The following is a 25,185-nucleotide window of genomic DNA, read 5'->3' as shown; positions in this document are numbered from 1 at the left end:
ATAAACCAGATGCAGCTTTTATAAAGAGCAAAGCGTGCATTGAGGGCATCCTAGCGACATCTCCCATAGAAAGTTTGTATTGCTCGATGCCTCTCTAGTTGGATGGCGAGAATAGAAGTGTTCTACACATACATTTGTTTTATTCAGAACCAGGTGGATTATACAATGGTTGTTGGATTTTAGTTTTGGTTTGCTTTAAAAAAAAGAAAAAAAAAATGGTAGCAGGTTTGGTGGTGATGTTGACTCTTTGAAGATTTAGCCATACCAAATCCTTAACAGTCCTAACTGCATTCCTTGCCATAGTTAGTCAACTATTTAATATGTCAATGAAATGTGGAAATAGCTCAAGGGTTTCCTTCCAATTATCTGATATTGTTAATGATTACTGCAAATCCGTTTGCTATTCAGTTGTTTCCATAAGGCAGTTTCACTAACATTTTTAAAGATAAATGTACTCTAGAGCATCATTGTTGTGATTGGAACAAACTGTCAAAGATCAGTTATGATAAAACTTTATTGACATAGAACAGTCATCTGATGAAAAGGAGTAAAGCCAATAGAGGAGCATGCATTTTTTTTCTGATAGTTTGATGCAAGGGCATCTTCATGTAATAAGTTATGAAGAGGTCTATACACCTAGTTTGTCTGCTGGCTTCAAAACAGGTTATCAGAATTCACCATGGAAGTTAGCACCAAATAACCAGCTTTCTAGTGCTGTGTTGTTTAGATAAATGTCACTACTGCTTTTTTCTTCTGCTCACTTCTGCAATTCCTTTTTTGTATATTTTACACCTGTTTATTAATTCTGCTGTTATCACAAGAAATTGCTGAAGCTGAGGAATGAAGGTTGTGGAGGTTATGCTAGCAGAGATTCAAGATACAGTATAAGCAATGCTTTGGTGGTTACCAGTGTTTTATGGGTTTATTTTGACCTTTTCAGAGCTCATCTGGAAGATTATAAGAACTGATATTTAAAAGTACCAACTACTTGGAACTCCTTTGTAGACCCTAGGAATCACAAGATGTGAGTGTCTCTGAAAACTGAGGGCTATTGCAGTTAAAACCGGCAGCAGCTGAATAGATCCCTGTGTTAAGTAATGTACTCACAGCTGTCAGTGGTGCTGCACATGCTGGCTAGGGAGGAGATTTTTTTTTTTTTTTCCTCTTCAAAAAGACAATGTGAGCGCAGCCAAAGAGAACCTTGAAGTGTGCTTGGCTGGCTGCTGTCTCTGTCTTGTTAGTATATATTCCTACTAAGTGGTTGTAATGACTCTACAACTGCTGTACTGGAGGAAGAATGGAAAATCATATTATTTTTATTATTATAATTACATGTGGGTCTTTATACTGAGGAAAGGCTAGCCTTTAACACCATAAGCTTGTAAGGGTACAACACAATATAAATCGGCAATTCAGCCTCTCTAGTCAGCCTATCTCAGAACAAGCTGATTTAGAGACATAGCATGACAAGGAGAAATGAGCACTTTAATTGTACATAGAAATAATAATTTGCAGTTAACATTTAAAATTATGTATTTCAATATATGTACATATATATGTTTATGTATGTGGTGGATTCAGCCTGGATGGAGACCAGCTGCCCACCAAAGCTGCTCTATTACTCCCCACCTCAGCTGGACACGGGAGAGAAAATATAATGAAAGGCTCATGGGTCAAGATAAGGGCAGAGAGAGATCAGTCAGCAATTACTGTCACAGGCAAAACAGACTCGACTTGGGGAAAACTAACTTAATTTATTACCAATCAAATCAGAGTAGGATAATGAGAACTAAAACCTAAATCTTAAAACACCTTCCCCTCGCCCCTCCCTTCCTCCTGGGATTAACTTTACACCTAATTTCTCTACCTCCTCCCCGCCAGCTGTACAGGGGGATGGGGAATGGGAGTTGTGGTCAGTTCACCACATGTTGTCTTTGCTGCTTCTTCCTCCTCAAGGCGAGGACTCCTCATACTCTTCCCCTGCTCCAGTATGGGTTCCCCACGGGGTCAGAAGTCCTGCCAGCAAACCAGCTCCAGCGTGGGCTCTGCTCTCTATGGGTCCACAGGGCCTGCCAGGAGCCTGCTCTAGCACAGGCTTCCCACAGGGTCACAGCCTCCTTTGGGTATCTACCCGCTCTGGTGTGGGGTCCTCCATGGACTGCAGGTGGAGATTTGCTCCACTGCTAACCTCCATGGGCTGCAGGAGGACAGCCTGCCCCACCATGGTCTTCACCGTGGACTGCAGGGAATCCTCTGCTCTGGTGCCTGGAGCACCTCCTCCCCTTCCTTCTTCAACTGATCTTGGTATATGCAGAGTTGTTGCTCTTTCATATCATCACTCCTCTCCTCGGCTGCGTTGCTGTTGCGCAGGTTTTTTCCCCCCGCTTCTTATCTCTGTTTTCCCAGAGGCGCTACCATCGCTGATGGACTTGGCCTTAGCCAGCCGTGGGTCCTTCTTGGAGCCGGCTGGCACTGGCCCTATCAGACATAAGGGAAACTTCTAGCAGCTCCTCGCAGAAACCACCCCTGTAGCCCCCCTGCTACCAAAACCTTGCTATGCAAACCTAATACAATATGAGATAGAGATACATATATATATGACTAAAGCATAATTATCGAAAGTAGTTGCTACATGAAAATAAGCAAGCAATGCTGTGATTGCTAATGCTTTTTCAGATACGTTTCAATTTTCAGTGTGAAAATTGCTATGTTCAGAAAGACTTTCTCAGACTACAGTGCTTATTCTGACCTATTATAGTTTATCAGAGCTGATATCCAAGCTGTGCTGCACAGCACGATATGGACATTTTGGTATTCTGACCCCATCTCTGAATGATGACATTTGATTCCTGATAGATTCCATTTACTTCTAGTAGAGGAAGACTCCACTTTGCCAAAAGCAATAAGAAGTTCCTTCATGTTCAGTACCAAAACAAGCCAAGTTAACCTCTGAACTTTGAAAATTAGTTCTCCAAAAATGTGAAAGGGACTAATAAAGATGGATTTGATGGATAAAAATGCATAGAATATGGGATCTAGTTCATTTATTAAATATTCATACTAATGACTAAGAGAAAGCAGCCTGGTTTTCAGCCCGTTCCTCTGCATCAACTTGCCAATATATCTAATGTCTATATCTAGACATCTGCAAATGCAAAAGAAAACAGCAATCTTTTTAATTGTGTATTAGCATACAAAGCGTATATAGGAGAGAATCTGCTCTAAAGGCTTCCCCAAGGAGAGAGAACAATATAGAGCAAAGAAGTAGTAAAACCCTGTTATGTATTCGTCTGAATAATGCTATGTTAGGAAAGTAACTTTTGTTCCTAGTTAGGATAGAAGATGCTACAGATGTACCTTATGATAGATAAAACCTTGTTTTATATTCCTAAAAGAAGGGAGGTAAGGGGGGGAAAGTGCGTGGGGTTTTTTCACAACTGGTGCTACTGCTTATTAACAGTGTTTGAGCTGGCTAGGGATCGAGTAGGCTGTGTTAGTCTGTTTCTTGGTGAACAGCCATTAACACCTTTGCAATTAACACAGACTGAAACCAGAGGATAGATGCTTGGTTTAAATGAGATCAATCTCTTTAAAGTCTGCATTAATTAGACCTCCAGTTTCAGTGCCTTGTCTGAGAGTACCTTGCAATAAACAGTGTGGTAATTATTTAGTTGTCTTTGAGAATGAAGATGTGAATGAACTCCTGACTAGTTTTGAACATAACCCAGAAAAATAGTAGTTATATCTAATCTGGTATTTTAACCTCTATGACATCTGTATTAAAGCTGGAAACCCAGTTGTCGCCCATATATCTTTTTGTCTTTTGGGGGGTGGGGTGGGGAATTCTTCTTCCAAATCAATCTCCCCTGCTTAAGTTCAGATGATAATGTCACTCTAGGATAGCTCCGATGGATGCAAGACAATCAATGGACTTGGTTCTGAACCCAAAGACCAAAGAAGGGCTAACAGAATAGGATATTTGGGATCTGTCTTAACAACTGAAGCACACACTCCAGAATGTCAATATTAACTCCATAACAAATGTGTTTCTTTTAAGATGGTGAATGGTGAATGGGGGAAGCTAAGATAAGCTTTGTTATCCATCCCAGCCAGAGGGAAAAGCTTTGACAAAAGGAAGGACCAGACAACTGGGCTGCAACTGAGGTGGCTGTCAAGATCCCAAAGCTAGTTCCATGTTTGCGTGTGCTAGAATTACTACTTTAAAATTAATTATTTTAGTCTGCACTTTTGTCAATGTACTTGCAGTTTTGCAGGTATCACTTTTTATCATGTCTAAAATAAACATTGTTCATTGTGACCTAGGAATGTCTTGAAAAGTGATGACTGAAAAACACTCATCTTTCAAAAAAAAAAAAAAAAAAGTAAACTTAGTTCTCCATATCTCCCCATCTAAAAAACCCCAAACCATACTTCTTTTCCTCTCTCTTACAAAACCAACCACCAGATACTTCTGATAGAAAATCTTGATTCAGGTTTGAAAATTATTTATTCCCTTAGGAATACTAGCGTTCATTTTTATTCAAATATGTTGTTTGTCCACATCAGGGAGTAGAAAACAGTTACCTTCATGCTGGAAGGAGTTCTTAATTTTAATGGTACTCTGATGGTGTTCTGCAATATCTCAAGTCATTTTTAAGACTCTAAAAGATGTCCTAGTTGTGAAAACCTGGTGGTGACACATACTAGAAAAGCTTTTCCTAGTCCTTGAAAGCCAGACAAAAACATTTACTTCCTCTCCTTCTATTTTTGGCCTTTTTTTCTTTTTAGTGAGGTGGGAGTTTCTTCTTCCTGTGTATAGCATTGGCAGCTATGTGTGAAGGCAAGGGTGGGAGTGGGACAGGGTGTGGTCTCGTCTTAGAGCTGCTTTGGAACGCTTGAGAGGAAATTTCTCCTATCTATAAATTGCCTCTGATCTTCATGAGCGTCTGTGTCAGGGTGATTCTACCAGCATTAGTTAGATGATTATGTTGTAGTCTCTTAGAGGTGTTAAGGGTTTATTTAGTGCTTCTGGATTGATGGCTAATGGGCTTTGTTGGGCGGCTTAAATGGAAGTTTCCCACAATCTGATACTAAAATGGAGGCTTTGAGTGAAGCTTTTCTCACTCTTTCACCAGTCTCATCAAGAAATTCCCTTTCCTCCCTGGAAATGGAATTTCATGCTGTGTATTTCTAATCCAAGTGTTACATCAATCAGCAATCTAGTAGAAGTTTGTGGTTCTAAGAAAAAGAGCATTTCACATGCTGTGAAGTGATTTCCTAGTCTGGCATTTATGTCTATCCCAGACCCTATGGAAACTGCTTAAACTGGATCTTGCCTTCGATTTGCTATGCTCAACTTTTATAACTTGATATCAAACACGTTTTCACAGCTGGTTCTCAAGGCCTTTCCCGCAATTAGAGAGATTATATGCAGAATGAGTTTGACAAGTGGACAGTGTCCAAAGTCCATGTTCCTTGTGTGGCATTAAAATGCCAGAGTAAACAAATCAGCAATGAGTGCAATTGCCAACCCCAGCAAAAAGGAATACACGCTTGTTGTACAGCACATCTGTGTTGTCAGCAAATCTCGGTGCACTTGGCAAGGAGTTTAAAAACGAGGAAAATGAGGTACTAAGAGGTGAATTGTCTTAATATAACAGGCTGCAATTACAGTCCAGTCTCCTGTGTTTGGAGTAACATTAGACAACATTATCTCCCTTTTAAAAAAAAAGAAAAGAAAATCAATTGCATATGGTAGTCATTTCTTCACAAATAGAAGAAAGATCTGTAACCTTAAGACATTTTTGTGATCCACCTGGTTATTATTTCGACATTCCCCACTATGGAAAAAGTGGAGCACTTCAGGCAGTGGTGGTGACATGCAATAGATGCAGATCTTCTGTTTGCTATTGGGACAACACCCTAGCATGCAGGTAGGGAGCATTGCCATCATGTCGATACCGTATTATACTGAAGTTCCGACTAGATATATGTCCCCTGTAAGTACTCTGTGAAAAAGTAGTAGTGACTGTCAATTCTAATGCCAATTCTGTGAAAAAGCAGTTGTGCCAATTCTGATTCTTAGTCAAATTTAAAGTTTGATACTTACTTCCTACTTGAAGTGAGAAGTGGAAGCTGCATGTCAGCAATGGCCCAAGAAACTGGAGTTTAGCTGGGACGCCAGAGCAAATCTAATCTGCCTTGCTGGTAGACCTTTATTAACATAGTATTATGTTAATAAAGCCATTTTGCAAATATTCTCAAATTGAATTGTTGGTTACAATTTTGAAAGTGTAGTGGAGAAGAAGGGTTTCATGACACTCATGCTTATTGTATATTGCACCTTTTTTGATTTAAAGATCCTTGGTCTTAGTTTGGTTTGATGTTTTAAGAAATTTATGATTATACAGAACGTAAAATTTTTAAGATAATGCTGTTAACTATTATTTCCATAGGGAAGATGGTCATATGTATAAGTCATATTCAGGATTTAACCATGACTTTGATATTATAGGACAAGAGTATGTGGCAGTTAAATGTTAATTTGTTTCTGATTTTTTTTTAATTTATTCTGGTTTTGTGTTTTGTTCCTTTTTTAAAAAAAAAATGGGGAATTGTGAGGGGTTTTTTTAATCGCATAGTAATATGTTGAATATAGAATGTGGCATTTTTGCTTTCTGTGTTTCAGTTCCAATGTTGATCAGAAGATTTGATGTACTGGTTAACGTACATAATTCCTAATTCAGTGAGGTGATCAACATTCATAATGCCAATGAGAGTTGTAATTTCTTTCAGGATCAGGTGACGTTTATCAGTGCAGTCTCAATTATTATAGTAGTTTCAAGAATAAAAAAAACCCAAACAACTTTATAAAAATATTATGAGGTTTTGTTAAGGGTAGAAGGCAAAGTTTTGGACAACTTTTTGTTTCCTCTTAAGCTTTTACTAACCCCTACCTCACATACTGACTGGGGCATCAGTGCTGTCTGCATTTTTCCTTCAAAAGTTTTCTCTCTCCTTCTTTCAGAAGAGTAACTTCTGAGGCAGCCATGACAGCTCTGTCATTTCACTCACACCTCTAAATTTCTCCTTCTGTTGTCAGTCAGCAGACAGCAGTCATAGTATCTTGATGGTCGTGATTGATGGCAAAATATATGAGAATTGTAAAAAGGGTATTGAACATTATGTCTAAAACAATCATTTTATGCTTTTATTTTTGTAAGTACAATAAAGAGTTAGAAAAGCACTTGTTTACATGTAGGTCTTATGTTTATTTCCTGCACTATATAGAATGGTGTCGATATACCTATAGATTTATCTATATTTTTTCAGTTATAAACCTGAGTACTGAAAGTTGTCTGCACTTTTAGTGTCAGTTCTTTATTTATGATATTTTGCCAATGTTTTACTGTTTTTCAAATATCCTTTTAAATGACTAATTTTCCATCAAACTCCAGGGCTTAAATGACAAGTAAGGAGCCGAAAGCACTAGCAAAAGAATCTGAGTCATATTTTCCTTGAAAGAACTTTGTCTTCTTGGAAAGTAAAACACATCAATTATACTGTAAGTAAATAAAACACATATTTGGGGAAGGAGAAGTGGCTACTGGGCTTTTATGCCAGCAAAATTTCTATACAGAATGGGATAGAAAACGTCAAAGAAAGCATTTTTTTTTTCCATTCTGTCCTGTGCATGAAATTTATTACAGATTATTTTTAGGAAAAAAGAATTCTAGCTCTATGAGTTTGCTGTACAACGGCCGTTAGAGTTTTCCATTATATGACGTGATTGCCTATTGAACTTTGAAAATCAGCATATTCCAGTAGCTGGTGTGTGTGCCTGTTAAACAGCAATATTTGAGGCTGAATAAACATTACTTGCATGATGTTACTACTACATTGTCTGTACTGATAGCTATAGTCATGTTTATTTACAGGCTTCTATATACAGTATCTATCTTCCACTTTTTTTGACACCGATGTGAGGCAAAAGGTCTGTAGTTGCTACGTATGTTGATTAGTTGTGTGTGAGTTCCGTTATTTATTTTTTAAATGCTTGCAAGCGGCATAACTATGTAGGCAAATTATTTAACGTGAATACAGTCATACCATAAAAAAAGAAGTCTTGCTCGGCATGTAATTTATTCTGAGCAGGGAACTGATAAAAGTTGTACCCACAAAAGATTTCTTACTGATAGAAGCTGCGTGTCCAAAAGGAAGCTGATTCTAGGGCCGATATTCTGGCAGCTATGCTGGCGAACCCTTTTATATCTGGGTCATGTATCAGGAGAGCTGTCATGTAACCCACCAGCGTGCAGTAATTATTAAACGTGGGTCCTGTGGAGACTGGTGCTGTGAAGGGAGGCACCTTCTACATGATGGCTGGTAACAGTTGTGGTCTAGGGTTTTCAGAGGGCTCAGAGATATTTACCTACTCCTTTATGGATGAGAAGTGAAGACACTGGGGAGAAGCCAGCAGATTCTAGTAACTTTTTGAAGAATGCTCCTAAGTGAAGGAGTAGAGATTCATCTTTTCCATTCGGAATAGGTCTTAAAAGTGTCTCTGGCCACAGATTTAAAACATGCCTTAGTCTTATCCAGAAATAACTTGAAAAACTTGTCTTTGCCATTTGTTTGAAATGAACGTTGTGCACAGCTTCAATATGGGCATAGATTGCCTGCCTCTACTGTAAGGGGAATGGGTTGTAGAATTTACTTTGTCCCTTCATGGCATAATCTTTCTTGGAGCTTTCTCTGGTTTCAGTCCCTATTCTGGCTGAAAATTAAGGAGTTTGTGAAACTCATGTTGTGAGGTTAGATAATAGGTTTATCTGCACGACAATATATTAATAGCACATGTGCATCCCATCTGGGTTGAGCTGGGCTACAATATTGGGGACTTAATTGTGTGTATTCCAGGCCAAAAGATGTGTGACTCCAGGAAAATCTCACTGTTTTCAGTTGCTTAGCTTTTTTTCTTGGGACCGTTTGCAGAAATGCAAAAAAAAAAAAAAAAAAATCCCCTCTTCAAAGGACCTTGTCGTTCTTATAAAGAAGTCCCTTATTTCTTGGGAAACTGCAAGGTGGCATTTTACTTTATTATAAAGGAGTCAAACTGATGAAATGCTAACATTTCTGATGATACATATACAGTTAAAAAAAAAGAATACGAAGTTAAGTGAGTGAATACAAAAGGTGAATCTAAGATACATGAATAACCAAAAGTTCTTTGGCATAAAAATTTCTCACAGAGTTGTTTAAAGGAATGAACAGAAGGGTTGGGGGGGAAAGGAGATTTGTTTCATATTGCTATTTGCTTTTTATATTCACATTGTAGAAATCTGGTTTGGTTATCATTTTTTGAACATGGAATCATGGGAAATATTTTGTTTTCCCCGAGAGCCAAGGCGATGTATTTATTTCAAGTTTTATTAAATGAGTTATAAATTTTCCTAGCAATTTAGTCATAGCTCAAGAGGTTTAATTTGCATGTGTTGCCTTTTACAATATGCTTTTCGTAATGTTGCAGATGCTTCTTCCCTAGCTTCAGTAAACAACAGGCAGTTGGCCAGGTTTTTGACTGAACGTTTGCCAACTCTGGGAAATATTAGTTAACTCTCTAGTGGCCACTGAATGATTTTTTTTTTTTTAGCTGACTTAATCCAAAAGATTCTGTGAAGATCAAAAATAATATGAAGTACAAAATAAGATACAAAACCAGTAATTTGCTGGACTAAACATGGGAAAAGAGGTTTCTTTCTGTATTGTAATAATCTCAGATTTTCTTTTTTTAACATTTATTTCCAAAATGGGTTGTTTTGAGAAATTTATTTGAAAATTGATGATGATAATAATAATTTCTTCTTTCACATTAGTGAGGATTCTTTAGTCTTGGAGGCACTTGAATACAATGAGGTTTACTCCTAGTGTTCTGCTCTACTTTTTGAAAAGGAGAGTTTTTTCTTCAACACAGTAGTCCAGTGCATAGCAGGGATATTTTGCAAGTGGGATGGCAGGTTATTCCGTGAGCAATGGAGGTAACAAAGTCTGTTTTCCTGTGGATTTTTGCCCTAGAGTTGACGATGCAGTAGAGCTCAGCTCCCATCCCTGTGTCCCCTATGGTGCTTTCAGCTTTCTTCCAGGATTCTTACATGTTTTTTTGTGGCTGTCTCTTGAGCAAGTCATGTCATATTCTCTTCCAGTCTGGAGCTACCTGCTTGCTGGTTGTTCAGCTACTGCCAGTGTAACGTGTGATGACCAAATTTATGTTTCTTCCTGTTAGTGAGAGATTCAGTAATGTTTCACTCTTATTCAGGCTCTCATCGTCATGGTATTTGTAGGAATGTAACGTGATTTCCAACTTGGTTGAAGTTGGTGAATTTGTCCCAAAGCTATGGTTCAAAAGACATATGCAAGGATGGCTTGTCAGCATGCTTGCATAAGGATATAAGGAAATTAGGCCAATCATGAATAAAAAAGAAATGTCAAATATCTTCAGCATCTTGCATGACATGCACTTGGAAATAATTACAGGCAGTCCCATGATTAAATGCTGTCAGTGTAAGTGGGGCAAAAGGACAGGCTGAAGGAATGAGTTGAGTTTGAATTACCTGGCTTGACATTCACTACTCTTGAAAAACTTGTATCTGTAGGTCTGTGAACTCATTTTGGATAACTGTTTTGAACAGATGATCATAAATGAAGCATGGTACTACATCCATTGCAAGGGGATGAGCCTTCAGAGGTGGAAAATTCTGAATCCTTATTTGTCCAGGTTACCCAAGGCTCACTCTTTGGGTATCTGAGCATATTTGCTGTTACTTTTTGCTCCACAAGTGCTCTGATGATGTGTGGCTAGCTTTGGGCTGAAGTTAAATACAGTGAAGATAACACATCAACCAGTGATTCTTCATGCCCGATCCAGTGCTATATTCCACGTATTCATTTAATCATATTACCCCTTCCATAGAGTTCCTCATTTGTGCAGAAGTATTACAATCAATACAAGACTGTAGTGGACTAGGAAAAATGAAATATTCTGGAGAGCAGATGATTGCTTGTACACACCCTTCTAAATTTCTTTTCAAGCTGTAAGGCAAAGCAGTGTCTATCAAAAAAAAAAAAAAAAAAAAAAAAGTTGTGCTTTTACAAGTTTAGTGCTGGAAAGGTTACCTTGTAGTTTCTCAAGCAAATTTAAAGTGAGGCTCGAGTGGTGTCACTCGAGGTTAGGATCTAGAGAAGATGAATATCAGATGATTTGTTCTGTCTCTCGTGCTAGAAACATGGCGCATGGCTAGTGTGATGTCATAAACTGATGTCTTAGTGTGTCCTGCAGGAATTATGTGCCCTTTTACTTTTCTAACAAATAGCATCTATGACCCATTGAATTTCACTTAGACTGGATGAATCTGTTTTCCCCAACATTTCTCATTTTCTGCTTCCCTCTGTCTTTTCGCTTATGTGATACTGGGGAGGGAGGAGTGTTGCTTAGCAACCAGTTGGAATCAGTCAATACAGGTATAAATATTAAACCTTTTCAACCATGGTGAGTTTATGGTAGAAAATGGAAAGTTGTTCCTGAAAATTGAGGCAAAGTGGTGATGTAAATCCTTTTTGATAATAGGGACAAAATTGGGACTTCAGTTTCTGTGAGTTGGACTCTTGTACATGGAGAAGGAAAATTTTTCTTCCCTGGTGACTAAGAGGATGACCATGCAGAGTCCCATGGGCCTCCAGTATGGTATTTTGTGGGGGGAGGTTGTTTTTTTGGTTTGTTTTTGTTTGTTTGTTTGCTTTAAATTGTGTTAGAGCCCAATACTCTAAGTTTGGAGATTGGTACTGAGTCGTGTGTTATCTCTACTTGCTACGGAAATAGAAGTGTGGCTTTTTTGCTAAATATTTTTAATGTGCTTTATAATTTTTAGATGGAAGACAGTAGAAAGTACAGTGCATCACTACTTGTTCCCCTACTGCAGAAATGATGTAAGAACAATAAACTCCATTATTGTGGTTTAATGCTACTGCTGAAGAGGGACAAAATACATGCCATTGCACGTGGTTTGAAAACTGTATGTATTACTTTAAGTGAATGTCTGATTTCAGTAAGGCGTTTCCATTATAATAATAATAAAATCCAATCTTAAGAGTAAGTAGAGGGACTTTGAAACCGTAAGTAACTACTGTGATCTGCTTAAAGCAAGCAACTGGAAGTGTGTGTTCCACAGTATGCATTTATTTAATAATACTATGTTAGTGGCTGGAAGACTCAGTGAAGACCAAGGCCTGTATTTACCTAGGCACCAAACGTTTTGTGCCCTGTAAGGTGAGGACAGTGCATGAGCAGTAAAATACCTTGCCAAAGATCATTTATTAATCATTTAACTACAGCAGTAGAAGCCTGGCCTCTGGTTCTCAGTGTCCCTGTTGCCCAGGCCATGCTTCTCCCTTCAGGCAGCATCATACTGCGTGGGGCTACCTGCCCCATGGATGGGCATGGGCTATTGATCTCAAGTGTTACCGATTGCCCAAAAGTGTAAGCTGGAAAATAATTGGAAAAAAGAAGTTGGTCTGCTAGCTTCAAATCTGACGTGTAGTTGTTCCTGGAATACGGTGTTTACTGAAACAATACGTGCAATCATCTTCCAATCATTGCATAACAAGGAAATGAGAATATTTATAATTTTTCAATAGTATTCTCTTGAAAAGCAGACTGTGTGAATTTTGATTGATATGACACTTTAGAACTATAACTGAAACTGTATTTGTTACAAAGGAATGACCACTGAATCAATTTCCTTAGTATATATTTCTTTAGACTTGCATCATTAATATTCGAAGGGGAATGTCTTTTACATTGTGGTGCAGTTTATACTAATATGGGTTCATTTGCTTTCATGTTATTAAATCACTTTTTTCTACTGAAAATATAAAATGAAGCAGCATTGTTCATGTGCTGCATAGAACTGCAGCAATGTGCAGTTTGGTATCTACTGGATTTCCAAAGCAATAAATAAATGAATAAAAAAAATCAAGGATAGAAGAGAGGATTTTTCTTTGATTTCCACAGACACAGCACGCCGTTGTTATAACAGAAATCTAATACGGAGATAAAAATTTGCTTGTATTTGCCAGCTGTTTAATGCAACAACTAGTTTAGTCTGTATTATTTCTGAGATGATCAAAAGGTGCAAAACCACTTCTTAACTCAAAATTAATATATATATATTAGAAAAAAATTGAATCTTATTGCATAAAACACATTTCTAAAACTTATTTTCTGTATATAACGCTTCAGGTGTTTGGCTTAGGCTCTATGTTTCACTGAAAATCTATTTACAACCATCAACACTTTTCTAAAATAACAATTAGATGCATTCTAGAATTTTCTTCTGCTTCTATCCCTTGGTCATGCATACTTTTAACTGTGTATATGTGACTAATCTCTGTGAAGCAATTGAGAATTACTCTAATAAGTAGAAGTTTAGAACACGCATGGCTTTATCATGGCTCTGTTGACTTAAATTCTCTAATGGTTTCACTTAAGAAAAATTCATGAGCAGCCTGAATTCTACCTAGGAGCCCATTTACAGTGTTTCTGTTTGGCTGTCTCTGGTTGCTCAGAGGAAACTTGCCAAAATGAAATGCAACCCTGAAGGGCTAAAGCTGTCTGAACATGGATGCTGCCTCCTTAGAAAACTCTCAGGGTCTTGCTTTTGAACTGAAAAGTTCATATTTTCCTCCAGGTTTTAATAAGAGTAAGGCTAATTATTGCCTGTACACCTTAAATTTGAAAATGCTTTATACATCTGTGTGAGGTGATTGTACTGAAACCATACTCTAGTTCAGAAGGAAAGCTTTTTACTTTTACCCTCCCAGATAATCTTGTGAGCTGCAATGTAATACTTGGTGTAATTTGCAAAGTATCTGCAATGATTCTTAAAGGGGGGGGGGGGAAATATCTCCTTGCCACAAAAAGAAAACTTTCAATTATTACTGTTTTTAAAACTAGAGATAGGTGGGAAGAGTTAGCCTGACCAAGTCTTTTTAGTAAGAATTTGTTTGGAAAACAGAGTTTTCAGAAAATGCTGATATTTTATGCTGTTATGCTTCAGTCTGGGAACACTTAACTTTGTATCTTTATCATAATGAATTTCAACAAATTCTTGAATCTGATACCAATGCAGTATTGTTCATCTGTCTATACAAATAAATTAGATGTATAAAGTTCTTCATAACTCCTGATTCTCGATTTTTGTCAGTATTTTAGGCTTTAAATAGTTTGCTTACATGCTAACATTAATCAACCATGCTGTTGAGAAATGTACCAGCTTTATCGATACCTTGTTTTATTTTGGTTTATGATGTGTCTTCTGTTTCTATTTTAAATCTTACATCTTTTCCTGTGTAATATGATCTCTTTAGTTCTTTGAATTAGAAGTGATAGTTTGGAGATTCTGTGTATACTACGAAAGGGTCGACAGTGAAAGAAAAATGCTTAAATATGGTAGAGAAAATGTTTTTGTCTTGATTTTATGTGTTCCCTACATTGATTAGTGGTGAACTGCTGTGAAGAGCTCAGTCCTCTGCAAGCACATGCTGTGTCAGGCAATGAGTGCGTGCACACTTATACCATTCCTGTGTTACTATTTATTTTTTTTTAAAGGCTCTTGATGATTGATTAGTTGGTTTTCATGCTTGATATAAAGCTGCACACATCATGTATGTTATTCTGAAACCATGATATCCAATGTGTAGGCAAACATTTAAATATTCTGACAACTTCTGGATCCAAACCAACAGGTTGTGAAACAGCTAGAAGAGCAAGAGAGCCATGCTATGCTGAACTGCCTTGGCAATGGAGGCTTCACTCACGGAGTGAAGAAAAAAGAAAGATGTAGATCCTGTCAGTATGCGCTTCACAAGGGCTATCCTACTTGCAGTGAGGTGGTGAGAACCTGATGGTCCTGCTGCTTTAACAAGTACTGTCATTTGTCACTGTCTTGACATACACATTTCTGCATGAGGGACAGCAAAGAGAAAGAAGCCATTAGCATCCTTCATGCAGGAAGAGCATTGTTGGTTTTTGCACATTGGGAAGCATAAATCTTGGTTTTGCCGCTGAACAAAACTATTCCTGTTAATTCAGCAGGCGTCATTTAAATGAGAGATCTGAGAAATGAACTTTGGATGCTTTTTACGAAGCATCTTTTATTAACCTCTGCTTTCACCATAATGTGTTTATTGCTGAAACTTCGGGAAATGCTCTTTGTAGTTGATACTCAGTTTCCTCCTGTGTGAAACACAGAGGCTGTGGAAGTAGAACAGAACCAGCTGTGGAGGTTGTTACTGCTGGGGGAGTGCTTTCCTCACTGGGGTGTGTGGCTTGTTGCGGCTGCTTACACCGGTTACTATTTCAAGATCTTCACTGCTGTAATGGTGTATCCTTATCTATCCATGCATTTGTATTTTATTTAGAAAATAATAGGGGGAAAAAAAGTCTTGAGTAATCTAAATGTAACTTCAAGTGTGTAGGGGAGTTAAGTGTATTCTGTGACACAAGGTGTTGGCTTCAGGGATGCTGACAACAGTGAGGAGATCTGAACTAAAATAGCTAAAATTAGACATAAAAGATATATGGACTTGCTTTGATTTTGTTCACTGGTAAAGCTTTATATGAGATGCTGAATTTAAAGCTAGGTTTTAAAATAAAAAAATATATTCAAGTAAGGGGAAAGGGACACTAAGACTTTCCTTGACACCCTCTATCAGCAGGACAACAAAATAAGTTTGGTAAGATTATAGATGCAGTCTTCACAAACGTCTCAAGCTCCTTAAAATATTTAATTTCAAAAGACATTTAGATAGGTATGTCCTAACACATCATAGCCAGTTAACAATGCGTGATCTTAGATTCCTTTGGATTGTGATGCTTGAAAAAATTGTGGTGATCCTAAATGCTCCTTAGCATCTATCCCAGCTGTAAAGATACTAAGCCAAGCTAAAACTTCTGTTTCTCTTTTTTTTTTTTTACTGAGTTTTAAGATAAGTTACATATCTTAGCCCATTCCAACTTCACAGAGAAGGCACAAATTCCATTATTATGGCTCAGCTGATGAGAGGTAACTTTTTAAGTTGCCGTAAGTTTGTTCCTTCCCTATTAAGGTATACACGTACCAGGGGAATTAACAGACTGAAGCCCTTTTAATGAGACTGGTCTAATATAACACACAAATTACCTGTCAAATGATGGAGCTATATATGTATAGCCTTATCCCCGCTGAGGTTGTGTCATTCCATGCCTCTTGTCCAGAACCTGTGATTTTTAAGGCTTCTCACATAGATGTCTTTGGAAAAACTTTTATTTTGTTTTGATACTTTCTCAGTTTATATAAAAGGGGTAGTCATAGACTGAAAAAGGCTGAGAACAGAAGAAGAAAAAAAATTAGTAATAAAAGAAAGACAGAAATGAAGGAATGCATAAAATATCAAGTGATTTTTGCATGGAAAAAGAAAAGAAAATGGAGAAAAGAAAGAGTGAGGCAACTAGAAATGTAAGAGTAAACCACTGATATCTGTGGAGCTAATATAGGTCAGGTAACTAAACATGGCAGAAAAAAAAAAATCACTAAGAACATCCCTCCAACTGTATGCATAATTGCATATTATAAACACAAGTAAATATAAATGAAGTTAAAGATGCTAAGGCACCTTATTTCTTCCCCTGTTTCCCACCGATCCCCTACCTTGTCAGTAATATTATGCTTCTCTGGTTTTGACTTATAAGTGCATGCACTGGTGAATGACCAAGGTTTAAACATTCATTCAATATTAGCATGTATAAGAAATGTAGGATACTTTCATTAATTGGATTAGGGTTATATGTGTTTCATTTAAAAGCTGCAGTGATCACTAATGGAATGACCTTGAAGTCATTATCTGTTAAGAAGCAAGAGAAAAGATTGTTCATGTTCAGTTGTATTTGTCATTACTTGTGAATATAATTTTCAGATAAAATATAGTTCCAGCCCTCTAACTATTTTTTTAATTATTTTTTTAAGCTAAGGTTGGGTGGTCTATGTTCTTTCAACTATTGTTTTATTTTGTCACACTGACTCTAAATAGTGCATTTTTTTGCCGGTTTTATTTGTAAGCTGTGGTTTTTAAACCAAGAACACTGAATACTCTTCATTATTTCCTTTTTTCCTTTTGAGTTCTCTTGTTTAAATTTTCCTGTCATAGCCTTTCCAAAGACAGTGTAGCCAGGAAGGCTACATAGATTTCAGACACCATAATGTTACTCAGAGATCCAGCAATTGGTATTTCAAAAATATGCTGTGCTTGTACCTACCAAGTGGTTCAGAGCACTATTCCTTTGGGTTTTGTGCTTCATCTAAACAAAGTATGTAGCAAATGAGTATTGTCACTAGGTCACTAAGATTTTTCAGTCCTGTTCCCTCCTTGCACCTCCTGACACGCAGATCTTTTTGCTATTGAGAGACCAGACTAGTTGCTGTGATTCACAGTGTCATTTTATTTGTCTATCACTGTTGAGGTTGCCACTAGGCATTTGCAGAAATGCATATAGACAGAAGAAGAAAAAAAAAAAATTAAAAATTTAGAGATTTAGTAACAGAAATTATTTCTTCCTTTCTCTCACAGAAAGTTTTCCTCAAACAAGGATCAACAGTAGCATTGTATGACTCGGGTGATGAGGTGCGCAACACAACATTGACTTCTGATGAAAAAGACAGAAGTAGTACATCCATAGATTTCAGGGTAAAGGAAACTGTTTACCTAATGTCTGGATAAATCCTTAGGCCTAGCAAAGTTTAATCCTGGCAGTTTTTCTGTTCTGATTGAATCAAGTTAAGAACATCTTTGGATTGACTTTAATTTTATAACTCGGCACCGTGGCCAGACCTGACCCTATTGAGTCAGAAAGAAGCAGGCAGCACAATGAAGGACTGTACTGTTGTTCCAGGAGACAGAGAGTGAGCATGTCGTGTTAATGGTGAAGAGAGCACATCACCTTCCCTTCAGTAAAACTCCTCCTGATTCTTTGGGAGAGTAATGGGGCTTTCTAAGAGCTGAGGACTGAAATATAGTAGTGCTTTTGAATATGCTGTATCTCTTTAGGTCAGAGCTTTTATCTTCCTCGTATAATATATTAGGTGTTAGTAACAAATACAGGAGTCTTAAAAAACAAAGTCTGGGGTATCTACCTCAGCTTGGTGGTGACTGTAGCTTATTTAGAAGACTTTGCAGGTGCATCATGTCAGTTGACCAAAGCTAAAGGCAATGAATGTGACCAGCTGGTAACTATTTTAAAAAGGGAAGAAAGAAAAATGCTCTTTTCCGAAGGAAGATGGATTAGGTGAATGATGAGGAAGTGCTTTCTGGGCACATTTTCATATTGAATGGTAGCACCAAAGCTGATTAATTTAAAAATACATTTATTGTTCTGGTAGGTGTTCCTTAAGATCATAGAAAAATCTAGGACAACCTTCCTTGGGTGAGCCTTCTTCTTCCTAATATCATGCTTGTTTTCAGTTCTGATTTAATATTTAAATTTCCCCTTTGTCACCCTACCAACCGGCCGTTAATTGCTGGTATTCACAGAAGAGGGGAAATGGATGAAATATTTCAGGCGAGTCATCTGATCTAATTTGGAAAGGTTTCTGTGAGGAAAGAACAGCTTTTGATTTATAAGGGAAGGTTGTCTGTTATCAAGATATACATGTTGGAATTTATTATCAAGAATCTGCTTTTAATTTTAGAGATTGTTTACCTAAACTACTATATGTCAGAGCTGAGGACAAATTTCTGCTTAGCATTTAATTTTAGATACTTGCCATAGTGGACAGTAAAAAATGGGTCCCCAGAATTCGTGGCATCATTATGAATCTTACCTTCTGGCAGCCCCTGCCCGCAGTTCGTCTTTGAAATCTCCTTGGTGCTTGCTAACCCTGCTCTGACATGTAAGAGCTCCCGTTTATTTATTGGACTTTGCCCATTTATGAAAAAGTACAGGAATTATTAATGGTTTAGTATCTATTAATGCATTACTTGGGTGGAATTCAAATTCCAGTATTTATGGTAAATCCCTTTATAATGAAACGAGCATAGAAAGAGGAAGGCTGATTCTTTAAGTTAAGTATCTTTTGCTATAAGAACAATTGTCTGTAAAATATAGTCTTACCAGCTTTTTATTTATAATCATAAATAAGAAATAAGCACTTCATGTATGAAGGGAAATGATTAAGAATATTTGTGTAGGTGATAAAGAATAAATAACCTGATTCAATGAACTGTATATTGGGTACGTTGTCATGGACTCTGTTTTTCTGATACTGCTCTCCATCTAGCAGTGAGTTCCTATCACAGAATCGGTCTCATGTGGTATGCCAGAGCAGATAGCAAGTATACCTTCTGCGTCAGATCTGAATGTCCAAAAGCTGAAACTTTCCCAGGGAAATGCAACTCATGTGATTTGGTTTTGATTTTAAGGGCTTGATTTTTGTTCTCATTTACACTGGTGTAGTGCAGGAGGAATTTATACTCTCTTGCACGGTGTAAAACCCATGTTTTTACCTTCTCTTGAGGGCAGCGCATGAAGCCTTGGGCTTTGATTTTCATTGATAGCATCTTTTTCTTTTTAAATTACAGTATGTAATGACATAATGGTCATACAACCCAGTACTCTGTCTCTGACAGTGGTCAGCAGTGGAAGAGTACAAAACCAGGGAAACTAAAATGACACTTACTATATGTTTCCCGAAATTTGCAGAGACTGGGTGAGAGAGAGGCATTAGATCATTTGAAAGATACCCTATTTATATGAGCACTGTACAAAAAAATCAAGTAGTGAGCAGTTGTGGCGTATATAATAGGTGTTAAACTGGGAGAGGACAGAGGTAGCTGTGTGAAGTAGAGAGGATGAATGTTGTAGAGTTTATCAATCAAGAGATGATGCAAAATAGGGAGAAATTCTGTGCAATGTAAATAACACTACAGCTTTTTTCATTTGGTTGAACTTGTCATGCTGTGTGGAACACGCAAAAGAAGTCCTTTAAAGGTGATGGCGTTTCTGTATTTTTTATAACTTTCTTTTTAGTAGTGTTTTATTCAATGAAATGTTAATCTTGAAAATATTAATCGTCAATGCTAAGTATGAACAATAGTAATCAAATTCCATGGCTCTTCATATAAAAGCTGAGGCCATCCATCACAAAGCATGCCCTATGGCTATATATCAATTTTAAGCATTAAAGTTACACAGTATTATCTTAGCATTAGGTTAACTGTCAAATAAAAATAAAAATTAATAAGCTGGAAAAAAGAAAGAAGAGGAGACATTCCTCATTTAAAATCCTTAACTGATCTGGCATAATTGAAATGTCTTTTAGCAGAAATGTTAGCTTTAATTCAGAGAAGACTCAGCTCCCAATACCATTTTATGGTAGTCCAATAATTCCTGTGGTACAAAACTACCAGGTATAAATGCTGATAAAGTCCAGCCTTCTTTCTCGTATGTCATTGACAAGAAGCATATGTTTGGAACGAAAGAAGATCCAGGCAAGCTTTCAACCTTGAGGTCTCTGCCTCTTCACTCAGGGAGTTTAGTGAGGTTTAAAATTCCAGGCAGTCACCACTTTTCAAGTTTCTGCTGCCATTTCTGTTGCAGTCCCTCAGTGACATTGTGGAGTTGGGGCATCTGGCTGCAATGGTTTAAAAAAAATTGTGCAGAAGACCTGAACATGGGTTTTGGTTTACAGTTTAATAAATGTGTTGTGGTTTAATCCAGCAGGTAGCTAAAACAGCCACACAGCTGTTCACTCGCCCTCCCCGCCCCTCGCGGGATGGGGGAGAGAATTGGAAAAGAAAAAGGGTGGAACTCGCAGGTAGAGATAAGGACAGTTTAATAGGACAGGGAAAATAAAAAAGAATAATGACAATGATAAAAGAATATACGAAACAAGCGATGCACAGCACAATTGCTCACCGCTCGCTGATCGATGCCCAGTTAGCTCCCAGGCCACAGCGCGTCTCCAGGCAGCTCCTCCAGTTTATGTACTGAGCATGACGCCGCATGGTATGGAATATCCCTTTGGCCAGCCTGGGTCAGCTGTCCCGGCTGTGTCCCCTCCCAGCTCCCCGTGCACCCCCAGCCTCCTCGCTGGCAGGGCAGAGCATGGAAAACTGAGAAGTCCTTGACTGCTTAGCAACCACTAAAAACTTCAGTACCTTACCAACATTTTTTTAATCCTAAATCCAAATGATGGTCTCATACTAGCTTCTGTGAAGAAAATTAACTCTATCCTAGCTGAAAACAGGACAAACCGTAAAAGCAAGTGTTAAAGCAATAGATTTTTTTTCTGGTTCAATATATGTCTAGGACTGGATGGAGTATAGCTTGCCTTTTTTTTTTCTTTTTTTTTGTCCCCTCCTTTCCTGTTGTGTAGGTACCCCAGATAAGGTATTTGCTCTCTGAAAGTGTCAGAGCAATAGAATATTGTTGTTATGTTCTCATTTACTTGGATTTAGCTGAATGTAATATGGAAATATCATGTCTTTTCCTAAAATTAAGCACATCTAAGGAAAGAAATTGTGCAATGTGAATTCTGTTTCTTATATTCATTTGAAATACTAAAAACATATGTATTATTTTCATCTGACTTGTCTTAACAGGAATCCAATGCAAGGAAATATTTTTAATCAGCCAAGCCTTTAATTTTGCAAGCCTTGTAGAGAGGCAGCCTGTTCATCAATGTTGACTCTGCATTTTTCTAAATAGCTTGCTTTGTTGTCACAACTGTTTTGTATATAATTCCAATGTATTTGTATGGTACTTAAGTCAATATGTAGCATTTTTCCTGCCATTGTTTATATTTATTTATGTTGAATTTGCTGTGTGCCTTGTTTGTAATGAGATTATTAGTGATAATATTGTAGTCTTCATGAAGTTTGCACACTTCTTGTAAATTCTGAATGTCAGAGTACAAAGTTCTAGTAAAGCAAAGTAAAAAAACCTCCTCCTGGTTCACTTTAACACTAAAAAAAAAAAAATCCTTGTTGATGGTACTGGTTTTGCTGGTAGTCAGGTTTAAGCTATAAAATCAAAAATACCTATGCAGAGTAAGTTAAGTTTTGATTTACTCATTTATGCTAGATCTGTCTGTCTTAAACAGTTTTCAATATTGCAATTTAAAGATATAACAGAAACAATTTTCCCCTTGCTACTAAAAGGAATATATTGGTGATGTTCATGTATCATATTCCTTCCACTGCTTATACTATTTGTTCTCTGCTTTGTTTTGAAGAATGAGGGAAATTTGGGTCTCTGTCCAGTGAGCTGATGAATAGTAATCTACAGAAATTATGGTCTCTTCCCATCTCTAATTTAAAATTAAAAAGTAAGCAAAAACATTTTTCTCAATGTACTGTGAGCTTGTACAGTAAGTAAATATTTCTGTTCCAGTATCAACCAAAGAATGAGCACCAAAAATATTTTGTCTGATGATTGTGGGGTGCAGGTGGGATAGGGGTGATACTATATCTATTGCACTGAGAAACAGTTAGGTGAAGCAGCATGCTGGTAGTTCAGAGAGATCTATAAAACGTGAATATCACTGCTGAATAAGCTATTTAACCCTGCACTATAAATGCTTAAGATTTTGTGCTTTTCAAGAGTGATGACAAAAGACCAAAAACATTTCTAACACAAATGTCTAATGCATTACTGTTGTAAATGTTCTCTCAATGTATATATATAGAGAGAACAATGGGCTGCAAGGTACTGCATATTCGGATAAAATACACTTAACAGCTGAATAAGCGATCTTAAAAGCACCTGTTTCAGGCCTTTACTTTATATGATTATTTTCTTCACTTTTTGACTGCTCTCGGGCTTGGCTGTTGTCTTGTTTATATTTCCTCTGTGAAAGTTTTTTATTAAAGACCTATGCTAATATGAGATTGCTAACTCCCCTCACCCAAGTATTAATTTTGTAATAGGCATAATTTGACATAATCAACAATCCCATAAAGCAAGAGGTTGAACTAAATGGCTAATTTTCACTATTCTGAAAGATTGGAGGCAAGATAACTCACTCTTCTGTAGCTCAGTACCAGTGGGGGTAAGTTACTAGATAATGACGTTTGTTGCTGATGATATTTTTTAGGTTAGATATGACCCTTTTCCAGGTATAGTTAGGGTTGGTATGTAGGCAGTACGACAGCACATATTAATTGTTGATTAAAATAATGCACCTTAGTTTGAAAGAAATGGTACTGTTCACACATCTGACAATTCAAAAATAACTGTCTAGTTATGGAGACTGACCTGAGTTTTGCTCCATGTGAAAAATACAAATATGCAGAAGGAATAAAATAAAAAAAAAAAAGACTACTAAAACTTACGGTGGAGTGGTCTTACCTATAATCTGTATTGAATCTGGTCACCTTACCCAGACTTAATAAAGGTACATGACAGTTGTCATAACAATTTGACTTTGAGTATAACAGATTATAAAGCTAGTTCCAAAATTAATTCTCATGTCAAATACAGTATGTCTTTTTGTCTTGATTTAAAAACAAAACAAAAAACCCAGCACTGAAGAGAGCGCCAAACTCTTTCCTGTTAAAAACATGCTCCTTATTCCCACTCTGAAGTTAGGTAGCTTCATTCTCTAAGCATTCAGACTTGTTACGCTGTCTGTTGCATTGAAGAACCCATTACTGAAGTTTCATACTCTTTGTACATACTTGATAACTGTTTTCAAGTCACTCCATTATTTGATTGTACTAGAGTTGAAACAGATTGATCTCCTTGGGTTTTTGTTGTAAGAGATGCTACCTATTATTCTACACTGCTCTTGTGATTCTTCTCTAAACCCTTTCAGTTTATCAGCATTCTTTAATTGGGGGTGCTCGGGTTGAAAATGATATTCACATCTTATTTGCCCTTGTGCCTTACTCCTCAATATTCTTATAAATAGTCATCTTCTTATCCCTTCAGTGTCGTTTCCTGTAACTGAAGAACGGCTGATTACCCATCATGGCCCCCAGGTCTACTCAGAAGTTTGGAAGGTCTCCACACAGCAGTGTGTTCAATCATGTCCTGTGCTTCTACAAGAATGACCTTACATTTAACAATATTGTAAAATAAATAATTTGCTTTTCAAAAAGGATATTATGGAGCAGGAAAACTTCACACAATAGTGACGGTCAATGGTGTGTGATGTGGAAAAACTCATGAATGGAGCAAGAAGAGATTGTGATACCTTTATATTAGAATGGGCAAAAATAAGAAGATTAAAACTATTCATTTGTCTAGAAAAGAGAGATACAGAGCTCTGGCTTTATAACAGCAGTAAAAAGAAAAGAGGGAGTTCAGTTAAACAGGCACATTTGCAACTGGTAAATGTTTTCATTTGAAGGGTAACTACATTATGCAGTTTGGTATAGAGTGTCATTGGTATCAAGAAATGGGAAAAAAAACCATCTCAGTGTTGATAAGATTATATGAATAATAAGAAAATCAGCTATTGACACAAGGGTGTTTGGAAATGGTGAAGAAACTTGTTTCAGAGTCTGAACCAAATTCCAATTAACATAAAATCTTAACTTCTGCCTAGTCTATTCTGAAAGATTTCCTTAATATTGCTTAAGACAGTGTGGGGAGCTCTATGAGCTGAGAGTAATGATCCTAGTGCGGTTTTAACCCATTAATATTAGGCCAATCTAACCTTGTAATAGAATATCAGCATTTAATATTTTTGTGTTTAAGGCTGAGCTAATTTTAGGTACAGAAAATATTGGGTCTTGTAGAATGGGACAAATGAATCATGAAAGTTCTTGGGGCCTTCTGAGCCATGTCAGTTCACAAAGGAAGTGGGTTTTGCCAGTCTCAGAGTAGGTAGCACAGCCCATTTTTCTCTTCAGGCAGTATTTGAAGGAAGGGTTTACAGGGACTCTTTTTGGGGGTAAAATCAGAAATATATTTAAGTAATAAGACATAAAGTAAAGGGCTAGATAATTCTTAGCTCTATACATAACAGTACCTCCAAATAGGACAACAATAAAATCTGTAGAACAAATGAACAACCAAATGATGTAATAGCAATTTTAGTCATGTCCTGAATCAATCCTACTTATCTATAGTATTTAACATGAATTCTACTTGCA

At 37.2% G+C, this 25,185-nt stretch overlaps 1 protein-coding gene across 1 annotated transcript in view; it reads left to right on the top strand.

The window, feature by feature from the left end:
- The window catches only part of LRMDA (leucine rich melanocyte differentiation associated), a gene marked incomplete at both ends in the record, with an annotated part of 684,290 nt that overhangs the window by 323,649 nt on the left and 335,456 nt on the right, over positions 1 to 25,185 (top strand).

Source organism: Phaethon aethereus, assembly GCF_964289735.1.
Source record: "Phaethon aethereus genome assembly, chromosome: 7".
Lineage (NCBI taxonomy): Eukaryota > Metazoa > Chordata > Aves > Phaethontiformes > Phaethontidae > Phaethon > Phaethon aethereus.
Note: the sequence above shows the minus strand (reverse complement) of the source record. Positions and strands in the feature narration are given on the sequence as shown.